Raw genomic sequence first — 8459 nt, forward strand, 5'->3', positions numbered from 1 at the left:
CTGGTCCACAAATTACACCCAATTATCCTGATGTGTTGATGAGCCGCACTCTGCTGCCTGTGTTCCTTACATGGCAAAAATATAGTTTGTGCAGTATCAATAGCCTATACGTAACACAGGAAATTGAAGTCAGAGTCAAGTAAACTGTCAAATATCATAAATTGCAAGAAAGAAAAATGAAACTATACTTCATAATACTCGCAAGGCTAACATTGATGCATGTGATTCATTTCAATTTTCAATTTCTTACCTGTTCTAGGCTACAAATATGCTGCCCAGATGTTAAACACAATTTAATTTTGTAAAAATAACTAAGAATTTTGTCCTCCAACATGTGTTCCCGTTGGTCATGCATATTTTTTTTCCATCATATATATGGTCTGAATTGTGAATTATTTCAATGTTAAACTGGCTTCTCCACATGTAGGGGAAATGCCATAGGCACTTGAGAATGTAATAACACACAATTGTTTGTTTGCATAAACTTCCGGGCTATAGGCATGGAATGAAAATATCAAATATATTGCACCGCTTTGTCTTTTCGGAGCACATTTCCTCCACTGCATTTATAAAACAATGCGCGTTTTGTTTTTATTTTAACGCGTGAGTCTAAAGATACATAAGGAATTTATTTTCAGAGATAATTCGCAATTGCGACGTAAGTTTCAAGAGCTCGTTGATTAGGTTGTCATTTCAGTAATTATTATTATTATTATTATTATTATTATTATTATTATTATTATTATTATTATTATTATTATTATTATTATTATTATAATTATTATTATTATTATTATTTCTTTTTAAAACATATATACATTTAATAAGAAAGGAAAGGCGAGGAGTAGGCTGGCAACTGCCACCGGAAGGGGCACAACGCCTGCCTACTCTTCAGAAAGGAGGAGAAGACGAGAGACCTTCATGCACAGACAAAATAAGCGGATAAGATTGACAAACGATTCGTTATTTCGAAAGGAAAAACTGAGTTTAGCTATGTGGTGTTTAACTATGTAGCTTTAAGGAATGCACATATTGTATACATCGCCGGACAGGGATAATTGGAGATCACTGGGAGAGGCCTTCGTCCTGCAGTGGAAATAAAAATAGGCTGCTGCTGTTGCTAATGATGATGATACATCGCCGGAGGTGACCGCCCCTCATCCAAGAAATACTTTTTACAGTTTTCAAATGTATTTATTTACGCCGTCAGCGCTCGAAGGCATTACAGAAGGGAGCAGGTTGAGCAGGATAAACAAATAATAAAATTATTGAAAAGTAACGTTCCAATCATACAACTTTAGCTGATGGTAAATTTAAAAAAAGTCAGTGCACAATCAGGAAGGCAGCTTTACAATTAAACGCTATTATCTGATATTGCAAACAATTAAAAAGGAACATTAACACATTCAGATTACACAACGTACGCTAGGTAATGTTGTATGAAACTTGCGTTTATTAGTACTCTTTAGGATTTCTTAGGGGAGGCGATTCCATTCAAGGGATGGAATCGGCCAAAAAAAAAAAGCTTAAGAAAGTTAATGTGACTAGATTCGATACATGCTTTATACAGCTGATCAATACGACTCGAACCGCTCGAAAACGTAAACGTATGCTAAACGCCGTAAGTGTAGTTCAAGTTGTGTAGCACTTACCTGAAGTGCCAAAAGCCGTTAGATGTGGTCAAAAATTGGAGGGGCCATGTAGAGGGTTATCAAGGATTATTCTCATTGAAATGAAACTAAAAAAAAAAGAAAAAATATTTATTCACCTTAGCATGGTTGATGGCTACACCTTTTCACATAACAGTAATAATAACAATGGCGTAAATTAAGAATAAACGCTACAAGTTTAGAAAATCAAGCACAATGAGAGCTTAAAACAGTAAGCGAGGTCCTGATGTGATTCCGTATATGCAGTAGCATATAGTTTCCTGGAAGCAGGCAACTGAGAAAGTCGAACGAACGAACGAACGAACGAACGAACGAACGAACGAACGAACGAACGAACGAACGAACGAACGAACGAACGAACGAACGAACGAACGAACGAACGAACGAACGAACGAACGAACGAACGAACGAACGAACGAACGAACGAACGAACGAACGAACGAACGAACGAACGAACGAACGAACGAACGAACGAACGAACGAACGAACGAACGAACGAACGAACGAACGAACGAACGAACGAACGAACGAACGAACGAACGAACGAACGAACGAACGAACGAACGAACGAACGAACGAACGAACGAACGAACGAACGAACGAACGAACGAACGAACGAACGAACGAAATTATTATTATTATTATTTGATTTGTACACATATACACACAAGGACATAAAGGGATTAAGGAGGGAGCAAGCTGACAACTGCCACCGAGAGGGGCACAACGCCTGCCTACTCTTTTAGGAGGAGGGAATAAAGGAAATGAAAATATGAGGAAAGAAATGACGGAGACACAGACAGAACAAAACAAACTACAAATAATGTCTATAAACGCGAGGCCAAGTCAGTGTCCTTCAGAAAAGTTAGCAGGACCTAATTAAGAAAGAAAGAAACAAACATAAATATATATATGTATATATATATATATATATATATATATAAGGCGACAGCCAAGCTGCAGTATAAACAGTACATTATACACTGTCTCAAAACGAGCTGAAGAGGCTTGTGAGGTTTTGATGTGAGCTAATACGCCAATATTTTTACAAAATGTGAAATCAGCCTTCACTATACGAAACGTTACCCACTGTTTCGCGCTGTGTCACAGGACACTTTCACTAACTGCACAGTACATTGCGTAGAACACATAGTGCGGTAACTGATGCATGTGTCTTTAAAAAGAAGAAAAAGAAAGTCGCATGCACGTGCATTGTTTTTCACTGTAATGTGCTTTCGATGACCATGGGCCCAGCAGTTTGGTGAGGGTAATGTATTGGTAAACTTACAAGTGGGGCTGGTAATGAATGCGTTGTGGAAAATTATCCAACTTTTTTTTTCGTTAATTCCTTGTTTAACCCATTTTGAGGATTCCAAAAAGCACCACTGGAGGATTGTTTTGTGCATCGGGTTGAAACTTGGTAAGAACATACTCTGCTGGACGAAGAATCTGCTGGCGAAATTTTAATGTTGTTGGTTGAATGAAAGAACCACAAGGAATTATCAAGGTCCTACTAACGGGTGAGCTCCTTGAGGCTTACTGAGAAACTAAAACATTTGCTGTAAAATAATCATTAGGTATACCATACTAAAATGTGTATAAATATCGCGTGTGCTTTAAAAAAACAAGCTGCTAAAATTTCAGAGTCCTGTGAAAAGTAAAAATAAGACCGCTAAATGAACCAAGTTCCGTGGAAATTGGCGCTTTATAATGTCCCCCCCCCCCCCCACCCCGCTTTTTTTTTTTTTTTTTTTGGAATGATGTACATATTTCTAACTGAAACGTTGCGCACCTGCAGCTCGGACCCTCTGTGTGCTGACACACACACAGGTTCCTTTGGTAGTTCGAAGACGTTAATTTCAGTGCCGTAATTGCATAAGTTGCGTTTTCAAGGTCACCGATGTCGGAGGAACAGCTGCAGTGCGCCGAGGAATAATCAAGTCTTGCCGGCCGTCGGAGGAGCAGCGGCAGCGAACTCGCGCAGCAAGTGACGTCAGCGGTCAAAAAAAAGTATGCCACAGCCAGGCTGCGCGTACTGCAGATTGGCTGCGAGTAAGCAAGCAGCAGCAACGCTGGAGCTGACGTCTTGCGTCCGGCAAACGGAATGAAGGTTTAGGCGGCAAAATTGGTGCCCGCTTCTGCGTAGTCTGTGTATCGAATTGAAAGATTATAGATATGTATATTTGTAGAACATGCTGGCAAAATGTCAGTGTTGTAGGATATTTGCAGGAGCTTTGGAAGCACGGTGTTCAAGAAAGTTCGGCGGAGGGGTGCTAGTCGCACTAACACCTTTGGTAGAAATTGGGTTGTGATTTTGAATGGTCGCACAAGCCTGCCGGGTTTCTGTGTGCCTCTATTGCCTTATTCTTCGTTTACCGTTCTCTAGTTTCTCTTATTCTTTGTTTCTTTCTTGCATCGGAACAGAGACGTAGCCGGCGCCTCTAAGCTAAGAGGCGCGAACCTCCCCATACATACATAAAATAATAGAGAAGAATTAAGGCATGGATTATAGTAGACGGTACTCAGCTTCTGCCTCTCTGAGTACTTAATTAACATCATGGTTGTGTGCAATATATGAGGCCCAATAACAACAACATTATAACTGCAACAATTAGAAGTGAGCGTTTTATATCTCTATAAAGCCATAATAATAACAACACAAAGTTATTCATTCCCTCGGACGCCAGAGACGTTATAGTTAAACCAATAACTGTACCATTAACATGATAGACATAACAAAGGTAGCAGGACTATACTGTCACCTAAGTTTTCGTCCTGTCCTCTTTTATGTGTCTGTCGTGGTAAGGCTACGGCTGTAAGTGAGAACCGACTATAGTATGAGAACATGCTCTGCAGATACCCTAGTGCAGGTAACGTTAGAAGACTTTACTTTGGAGAAGATGTACTTGCAGATGAAATACTAATGAGCGGCCAGTTACGTTTCAGGAAAGAAGCAAATAATCAAAATGAAGTACGCGTGGTGCTCTTTCCATCGGTAAAGACGTTGAAAGAAGGATATGCAGCTTTTGTCGTAGGCATACCAGCCGTCCATTGCCACCGTCAAGTGCGCAGTCAGTGGCCCGTACGTGTGCTGCGAATACTGTAGCACTCCCTGTGTTTCAGCCGTTCATAAATTGAGGACCGTTTTTGTCGTTTTCTGAAAATTCGGGGTACCATGGAGGTTTCATGTATGTGCGCCGCCACACCACCTGACGACAGGGACAGTTTTGCAAACACGCGCGGTGGCATGTCAACTTTTCCACGAAATGTTTAAAATTACACTGCTATGACATCGCGGTAGGTTGCTTGCCTGTATCAGCTACCGAAGCTCATGAGTTCAGCACCCACTGTTGCCAATGCTCATCAGCCGAAATATTTAAGTACAATAGCGCCCACAGACCCATAGCGCTCGTTTATTTTGGCAGTCAGTTGCTTACCTAGCTGTCAATACTCTGGATTCTGGATTCTCTTCACTTCAGAAAAGTTCTACCGCATAATTTACAGCAGTGCACTTCACCGAGCGTAATCTTCTGTATATACTGCACAATACTATGTTCTGTTTTCCATTCACAAAACATATTCTTATATGTTTATCTTGACGCCTGATTCGTCTGTGTTCATTTCACAACATCACCACTGTTCCATGAAGTGGCCAGTGATGTTGAAGAAGGACAATGTGTTTATCTTGACGTCTGATTCGTCTGTGTTTATTTCACAACATCGCCACTGTTCCATGAAGTGGCCAGTGATGTTGAAGAAGGACAATGTGCTACTCATGAAATCGCCTGAACTGAGGCTGCTTTTGTGTGTGTGTGTGTGTGTGTGTGTGTGTGTGTGTATGTGTGCGCGCGTGTGTGCGTGTGCGTGTGCGTGTGTGTGTGTGTGTGTGTGTGTGTGTGCGTGTGTGTGTGTGTGTGTGTGTGTGTGTGTGTGTGTGGTTGTGTGTGTGTGTGTGTGTGTGTGTGTGTGTGTGTTGTGTGTGTGTCCTGCTGTGTTGTTCTTAGATTTAGGTGCGACACGTGGTTCCAAACATAAGCCAGAGCGTGAAGCTTGCAACTGAGAGGGTTTCGATCATCCACCGACAAAAAAAGGTCGACACGCAAGGGGCAGCGCTGAGCTGACCGCAAGGAAGGGAGAAAAAAGAAGGACCGTGGCGGGCAGGCACTTCAGACGCGCGTGTGTTTGATGTATTTTGTTTTCGTGTCTTGGCAGTTTGGCCCGAAGCAAAGGCGATCTTCATCGGCAGATAGAGTGCGGCCAGCCCGGGGCGCCCGACACAAATTCTGGCTGACGGAAGGGGGAGAAGGCGAGGTGGAGGGAGTCCGTCCACAGTGCATCTACGCACTCAGTGGACGGTCGAAGTGGTGGTCCGCGTCGGCGCGCGTCCGCGCGCGTTATATTCATACTAAACTCAGCGGCGTCGGCAGCGGCTCTCCCTCGCGCTCCTTCCCATTGGTCCACTGGGCTCGGGTTTCGCCGGACAAGGGCTCCGGCCCCGGACCCCGGGCTGCAGCTCTCTTCGCGCCGTTCGGGAGGAGGGAACGGAAGGGCGCTTCCGGTAGCCACTTCCGGTACAAGGGCGCGTTGCTGGGCAACGCCGCCGGACCGACCACGCCACGACGCCTGCGGCCCGTCGGCCGCCAAGCGCCACCTCGGCCAGACAAGTGAGGCGGGACCTAGCGGGGACACGGCGGCAAGAAGCATAGACGAAGAACCACTGGGGCACCGATAAACGAGAACTCTGCCAAAAGAGAAAGCTGTAGGGCAGATTGTGATACGCCATTCTTGTTCATATACACCACAAGGCGCTCTCGGGAGAGCTCACCACGTTTTGAAAAAAAAAAAAAAAAAAAAAAAGAAGGTTCTGTTTAGAACCATTAAACTGCTGCAGTTATCCGGATCTCACCGTGATCATGAACCATGTACGGCTCGATTTCATATTCTGCGACGTCCAACGGTTCCCATATGATTGAATTTTGGAGAGCACGCAGAATTCACTGCGTCTTTTTTTTCTCTTTTTTTTTTAGCGGTGCATCAAAGTTATTCAGCGGAAAAAGATCAGTGATAGTGGTTTTAATTTAGTTCTGAACTAGGAAGTTCTACAACTAGAACTTTATTTCTTAATTACACTTGTCTTTTGTGATTGTTGGTCATATGTTTGGTTAGCTGTTTGTAATATTTAGTTAATGACGTAACCTATAGCATTTCACCAATATTTCACCTGCTCGAGTGAAATACAATTGAACAGTATGAGAACTCTGATCCACCATTCGTTTTTTTTTTTTTTTTTTTTGTATACACTATTTAGGATGTTCTACTGGAACTGCACGCGCGCCCTGAGACCGTGCTACTTTTTTATTTTCATTTCAATTGGTAGTTCGCGACACGCTTCTGGAAGGAACGGTCGTCACACTTTGATCTTATCCGAAAGCCAAGCAGAGAAGATCAAAGTGGGCTAGATGTGAAACGCTCAAGTTGCTGAAGCGTTCCGCGAGCTGTCCAGTGAAAGAGTGCATCTTGAAACCTGGCTTATGTGTATTTATGTGGCCTGATTACGTTTGCGTGTCATACATATATGACTTTTTTATCATTCTTGCTACCTTTAGCTCAGTGCCACCTTGTTCCTGCATTTTTAACAGCGGAGCTGTTTAAGCCGAGCGTTAGTCCGTGCAGAGCGAACAGAAAGTGTGGGCCGATCCTGGCGGTAGTGCAGAAAGGGTCCAAGCACAATCGCACATACTCCTGTGAATTAGCGAAGGTGTTTAAGTCTAGCCCAAATACGTGGCCAATACCTTGCGATAGCCAATCGATAGCCAGCCAATAGCTAATCGATAATCGATCATTAATCAATAAATTCCAGGAAATGCTGGGAATGACTTGGTAGTGCTTAGCCTAGCCCAAATACGTGGTCAATACCTTGCGATAGCCAATTGATAGCCCATCAATAGCTAATCGATAATCAATAAATAATAGATAAATTGCTGAAAAGGCTCGGGATGACTTGGTAGTGCTAGGTGCCGATCAGCTCCGCTGTTTCTTTAGCCTTGCGCCACCAGTGCAAGCTACCGTAATTTTTTTTTGTGTACACATGAATTCTAAGTGAGAAAAAGTAGTCGATGTTGATTAATGGTAGCATGTCCTAAAAACTGCATATATATATATATATATATATATATACCGGCGGACCGTGGCCGGACCCCGACCGAAGCGTCGAAATTAAATGTTTTTGCTTTTCTACGTGCGCCTTCACTACTTTTCATTTATATACAGGGTGTCCCGACTATCATGCGTCCAGATTTAAAAATATGGAGAGAGAGAGAGAGAGAGAGAGAGAGAGTGATCGGCTCTTCATTAGAAAAACAGAGATTTTTGCCGGCGCGTATGTAACCGCTGGCATGCTACTTTGTAGAGGGATGAGAAATGGGATTAAAAGATTCCAGAGGAGCGTGGGGAAAAAAGAGAATAAAAATAAATATGAAATGCGCAAGTGGACCTGATACTAATACTTACAGGTAAGATGGCGGGTAAATTTAGGCTTTTCTATATGAAATGGTGATTCTTTAAAGCTTTCTAATTAAACCAATTTCTCACAGGAATTTGAACAATAAATACAAAACCCGCCACTGTTTTGAAGGGCCGGGCATTGGACCTAAGATGCTGGGTAACGTTAACGGATCGTGGCAAATCATGTTCATTTGTTGCTCAAAAAATTGTCTCTCGTCGTGTACGCGGGGCATTCTAGTAATATGTGCTCCATTGTCTCTAAGTTGCCACAGTGATCACAGTAGG

This window comes from Dermacentor silvarum, chromosome 1 (genome assembly GCF_013339745.2).
Source record: "Dermacentor silvarum isolate Dsil-2018 chromosome 1, BIME_Dsil_1.4, whole genome shotgun sequence".
In the NCBI taxonomy this organism is placed as follows: domain Eukaryota; kingdom Metazoa; phylum Arthropoda; class Arachnida; order Ixodida; family Ixodidae; genus Dermacentor; species Dermacentor silvarum.